Here is a 6,523-nt window from a genome sequence, read left to right on the forward strand (position 1 = left end):
CTAGCTGCCCATAGTACTAGACACTGTACAACTACACTTAAAATAGTGCCATGTGCTGTACAGTTATATCTTAAAGAACCCTGCCAGAGTGCTTACAGTCTGAAAGGTGTATGCATGCAGGGATACAAAGATGAAGGGCCGCATTTTTTGGAGGCTCAGTGACAGGCATCCTCTGTTGGCAAAGTTTTATTGAAGAAAAAAATCCTAATATTTGTTATTTTAATACAGTTTGTCACTTGACTTTGTAGGTCCTGTTCCAACTGGCCAAGTAAGCTTCAAGTTGGGGACAGACCTGTTGGAGAGCAGCATAGGGGAAAGGAACCTGGGGGTCCTAGTGGACAGCAGGATGACCATGAGCCAGCAGTGTGCCCTTGTGGCCAAGAAGGCCAATGGCATCCTGGGGTGTATTAGAAGGGGTGTGGTTAGTAGGTCAAGAGAGGTTCTCCTCCCCCTCTACTCTGCCCTGGTGAGGCCGCATCTGGAATATTGTGTCCAATTCTGGGCCCCTCAGTTCAAGAAGGACAGGGAACTGCTAGAGAGAGTCCAGCGCAGAGCCACGAAGATGATTAAGGGGGTGGAACATCTCCCTTATGAGGAGAGGCTGAGGGAGCTGGGTCTCTTTAGCTTAGAGAAGAGGAGACTGAGGGGTGACCTCATTAATGTTTATAAATATGTAAAGGGCAAGTGTCATGAGGATGGAGCCAGGCTCTTCTCAGTGACATCCCTTGACAGGACAAGGGGCAATGGGTGCAAGCTGGAACACAGGAGGTTCCACATAAATATGAGGAAAAACTTCTTTACGGTGAGGGTAACCGAACACTGGAACAGGCTGCCCAGAGAGGTTGTGGAGTCTCCTTCTCTGGAGACATTCAAAACCCGCCTGGACGCGTTCCTGTGTGAGATGGTCTAGGTAGTCCTGCTCCGGCAGGGGGATTGGACTAGATGATCTTTCGAGGTCCCTTCCAATCCCTAACATTCTGTGATTCTGTGATTTCAGATTTTATTACTGATATATTTTTTAGACTTTTGTAGTTTAATGTGGAATAATATGCTGTTAAAATAACTGTTTATATAGGACCTACATAAATGTCTGGGGCTCCTACACAATAGTTTGATAGCCATTCCTTTTGGCTAGTTTATGAGGAAGTCCTACTACTGAATAGCTTGAACAATATAGCAGCCAGATGTTTTTTGATAAAACATTAATGAGACCAGATGGTTCATAATAAACTATTATAGAAAAAGACTTCTGAGACATGCAAGAAACGTTATCTATTCCTAAGTCTTCATTTATCATTATTGTAAAAGAAATAAAGTTCTGTGCCTGCCAGCTAATCTACAATTTAAAGTTAGAAGCACTTAGTTTGTGCAGCTTCATGCAAACTGTCCTCCATATTATCATTAGAGACATCATTAGATGACTCCTTAGGTAACCACAATCTATCAGACATGATCCTAGCCTACCCTTTTGGACAGTTTTCTTAAAATCATGGGAAAATCATCAAATAATCGCAAGGTTTTCGTAGGTAGATTTTAGAAAGTTACAAGTACCCTAAAACAGTCATGGCAGGGATAAGAGAGCTTTTACAGTGACAGAGGGGAGCCCTGTGCCACAACACCTTTACTACAGAAAGGTAGATATCGTATTATTTCCCCCCATGCTAACATCAATACTTGAGACACCAAGATCTGAGTTACAGCAAATGGGCCAGACTGAGTTACACTGAACACATCTGCCGCCTCCTGTGTCCCAGCATGGCACTCTCCAGTTGTCCTTCCAAGGGACTAAAAGATTCAGAAGTGAACTCTTTTTCCTCATATTGGTCCCTAAAGGTAGCAGAGCTGAACCTGACAATAAAACAGCCTCTAAATAGTGGCCAAACTCATCTCACAGGCAAAATCTGCAGTTGGTTAAAGATGCCACCTTCCCATTGCTGCTGCCAAGAGCCAAGTGGACAGAAGCTCACACAAACGGGTAGGGAAATGCAGCAGAAGAGCTTTCTGGCTGCTTTGAACTCACACCATCCCTCCTGGCTTACTGCACCCTCTCAGTGGTCTCCCCTAAGCAGGACACAGTAACTTGCTGTTTGCTGAGCCTGTCACTAGCTGCTGGCACTGGGGCAGGGCTGGTGACAGCCCTACCAGCCGCAGAGCAAGAAAGCTGTTGTTTGCAATAGGAAATGTTTTGGAGGACTGAATGGTATAGGTGAAAATTACAGAGCATCCCACCAAAACAGGAGAGGAATTTTAATGTGAAATACAAAGAAGGCTGGTTAATTGATGTGAAAGAAACAAACAAACAAAAAATCTGCTCAGATCTTTTACCCTTGCAAAAGGAAATGGGGGAAAAAAGAAGTTAATTCTTTTGCTGGTGATTTGGCTTATGTTGCTGGACACCTTTAAAAAGATTTGCTACCCCAAGTATCCTTCTTTTCTAAATGGAAGCCCAAAATAGTTTCACGCTTTCTTTCTGTTTCCTCTACCGAACTCAAGCCAGCAGACCCTTCTCCAGCCAGTGTGAGGGTTTAAAAAAAGCCTAGCATGCAGCAACAGAGAGCTTTGGACAATCTCCTGACACGTCAATTTAGAAGCTGAATTTCAGTAAGCACTTTCTAGCCAGGCTGGATGCAACCTGAAACAACTCGTGGATGGCTATAAGGCATTATATACCATTAGTACTGATTTTAACACACATCCCGTGAAAGCATTTAGAGAAGTTTTTAAGATAGACCAAAAAAAATAGCCATTTAAGAAATTCCCCTTTGCAGCCAATTTTGGACTTATGTCCTAATGTCAATGGTTGAAAAAAATAAGGCCAGATTATGCCATCATAGAAAAAAAAAGTCTGATGCCAAACGCTTCTAGGATGCAAAGACCTTTTCTGTACCTAGTAGGAATAACGGTTCTGCAATGCTGACACCTTGTGGCAGTCTGCTCGATGGTCTCTTAGCTTTGTATCTTAGTATCACGCCTGAGGAATTTCACAAAGAGCATGTAACTATTGTGTTGGGGTTTTTTTTTTCCTTTCAGACTTCTGTCTTCTGTGTTATTACTCACTTATTATGTGTATTACTCATTTTTAAAGTTGTGGCTCTGAAGTTCTCGTGTCGATTGTCTCATTTATTTAACTGAGGTAGCCAAATCTTGTCCTGTACCAAAAGCAGTTTTTCCCAGAGGCAGAAGTTTCTGCTTTTCTCCTTCTGCTCTTTCTGCAAGAGGATCTTCTCATGCAGGAGTATTACAGAAGGATCTTCTAATGCAGAAGTGATGCACTTCATGCTTCAGCTCAGGAGATGGAGTGCGTGGCAGATGACAGATCCCAACACAGACCACGCTAACAATGTGTATTTCTCTGATATGATGTTCTACCTGCTGGCAGCCCAGTTGGTCATGAAGTAACCATGTGCTGTGAGTTTGACTGTGCAGTACACCTGAAGAGCATTTCCACGAAGACTGAAGGCTCAAGGTGGGTGTTCAATCCTAAATGTCTCCTATTTGCAGCCAGTTTTGAGAACAGTCTTAGAAGCCTCTTAGTTAATTGCTGTATAGCCTAAAAACTGACTGGTAATACCCAGACCTGTTTCTGTGTCTTCTAATTAATGAGAAGCATCTGAAAACTATCCTACATTGGCTTGTGTCTTTCAAGTGGATAGAAAATTTCTGCTCAAAGTTTTTTCTTGAAAAGATGGAAATATTCCCAGTGTGAGCATGCAACTACTGGTAACGTCCTTAAAATGACTAGCAAGTTTCACTGTTTTTATGTGTGTCCTCCCTCCCCAGTGAATATTTCCATGGTAATGTGGTTCAGTGCAACTTCCTGGCTTGATTTCTCAAAATATGCTTTATCAGACACTTGCATTTGAAATGAATCACACATTGCCACTCCCTGGAAAAACACATGATAGCTGATGAAATGTGTGCTATTACTGGCCACTGTGGGAGATTATTACTGGAGCTAGTGATTCTGCAGCTCGGTGCTGATCCTAAAAAGAGATCTCCTGAGGATGTGTGGGTGCTTTGTCTCAGGATAAGGCTCTTAAGAATAGAGCTTTCTATTTTTTTTTTTTATTAGTCCACAAAAGTAAATTATCACAAATGCAGACACTTATGTAGTTCCATTCAGGCTATTTGTTCAAATTTCTGTAAGTAGGTGCAACCCCAGAAGGGAAATATATTTATCATTGATTCACTAAGGATGTCACCTGGGGGAATCAGAAAGGAGTGATAGATTAAAATCTGCTGAAATTAATTGGAAGTTTTGGGTAATGTATGTAGTTAAACAGAATGGAAGAAATGGATGATATTTTAGCTATATGCATTAATCGTTACCTGTCACCTGGGATTGTTCATTTAAGGACATGCAACTTTCAACTACCCTTTGTTCCAAAGCCAAGGTGTTACTCCATTAAAATCCAGTGATGTGACACTTGTGACTGTACCCACAGCCTCAAATGCTCTCTCTTCAAACCAGAAGGGAAGTACCTGGCCTGTGGCATGGTTCAGTTGAAAAAGATTTCTTTTCTGTGTATTATCTTGAAAAACTACTCCTTAGGTTTCTGCAGACTCATCTGTTTCTCACTGAATCAGTCCTTCGGCATCACAACCAACCAAGTTGCTCTGTTCTGGTGTTGCATTTTTTTCAAAGGGCCGAGATACAGTGATGGAGCTCAGTATTTCATGCTGGGGTTCATGAACCTGCCCCCCATGCTCCATTGAGCACATTTCTGATTTTCCACAGTGCTGCTGTTCAAGGTCCCTGGACTGGGCACCTTGGCTTGGAAGCTCCCATTGGGACCACTGCGCCTTTGCGAGGCCACCAGTGCCAACCCTAAGGCCGCAAACCCTCAGCCAGAAGCGTGGCAGGGCTGGTGCTTCCAGCAGATTTTGCACACAGGCCACTGACCCTCTGTGCTTCTGACGATGGGTGGTCCAAGCCAGATGTGAGAGGATGTCACAAAACTTTTTACTGTGTCACAAAATACCAGAGTCAGGCAATTACGAGTAGGGAGAAGCAGCTTCCTGTGTTATTTGCCGGGAAGTAACCTGCCGTCCCATCCCCTGGCTAAGCTGACGGGGACCATCCAAGCCCTCCACCTCAGCCCCTCGCAGGGCCGCATCACCACGCAGGGCAGCCCCACACAGAGCCCTCCAGCTGGGCACCCGTGCTCGGCCGCTGCCCCGTCACCGCCAGCAGCCCAGGCCACCCAGCCCCTGTGTGCGGCCACCCCATGGCAGGATTTCCAGCCCGCGGGGAAGATGAGGCAGGCCCGGTGCGGGCAGGCGGGAGGGATGGCGAGGGAGGTAGAAACTCCCCCGCGGTTTCGCAGGCGGACAACAGCAGCGGCCCGTCCCAGCTGCCATGTGCCGGGGCGGCGGCCGTGCGCGGCAACATGGCGGAGGCGCCTCCTCCCGCCCCGGGGTACCGCACCGCGCCCTCCCGGCACAGCCTGAGCCCCGGGCGGGGCCTGCGCTCCCCCTGCCTCGCCCCTCGCTGCGCCATAGCGCCAGCAAGAAGCTCCGTGTCCTTTCAGGGCTTCCCCCCGGCTCCTCCCTGAGCTTCGCCCTCGGCGCCTCGCCTCAGGGCGCGGCTCGGCTCGGCACACCCCGCGGGCGGAGCTCGCCGCATCCTCGGGGCCCGGCGGCGGGGATCGCCGGGATAAGCCGTGAGTACGGGAGCGGGCCCGGGGAGGCGGTGGGGGCCGGCCGTGCCCGCCTCCCCAGCGCCCGTTGAGGGGCCCCGGCCGCCGCCTCTCTTCCCTTCCCGGTGGGCTGAGCCCCCGCGTCCCGCCGGCTGGCCGGGGAAGGCGGAGCGGGGCCTCGGAGCGCCGTGAGCCCCCCGCCGCCCGGCCGACCCTGTCACACGCTCCGGAGGAGCCGCTGCGGCCGCCTCGCCGGAGCCCTGTTTTCCTACCCTGTGTGCGCCCTCCGGCTTCACCAGGGGGAGAACAAGGCTGGATGGCGGCAGTTCGCGTGTGGTGGGTCCGAGAGGGGTTTAAGAGTGGCGGGGCGCGGGAGCGTTTGAGGGGGATCCCCGTGCTCGGATGCCTGCCCGAGCCGCCTCGCCGTGTGTCTTGGTGGGGTGGCCTGTTCTGTCCACCAAAGACGAGGCTTGTCTCCTCTCGTGCCTCGGGCCTGTTCCTGAAGCGTGTGGCTCTTGCCCTGGGCCCTCACACCTCCACCTCGCAGGACAGTGCCCGCCAGCCCAGGGTACGGGCGCCCCGTCCCTGTTGGGTGCATCGAGCCGCTGTGGTTTTGTGCGGCGTCAAGTCTTTGGAGGCATGTGCTGTAAAGTCCTCGAGGCATGGAAGAGGGCTGTGTCCAGGGCTAAAATTTATTGGATGTGTTTTTGGGGACCACGTGCGTTCAAGGACTGAAATTCATTGTGTGAAGATCCCTGCTAGGCTTCGCATATTAGCTTTTATGGCTGTTTTTTAAAAATTATCTAGAAGGGAGATGAGAATAACTATAGGTTTTGTAATAAAACACGTCTTGCTTGTCATCACTTTGGTGCTTTAGTTGTCCT

This window comes from Nyctibius grandis, chromosome 7, assembly GCF_013368605.1.
Source record: "Nyctibius grandis isolate bNycGra1 chromosome 7, bNycGra1.pri, whole genome shotgun sequence".
Lineage (NCBI taxonomy): Eukaryota > Metazoa > Chordata > Aves > Nyctibiiformes > Nyctibiidae > Nyctibius > Nyctibius grandis.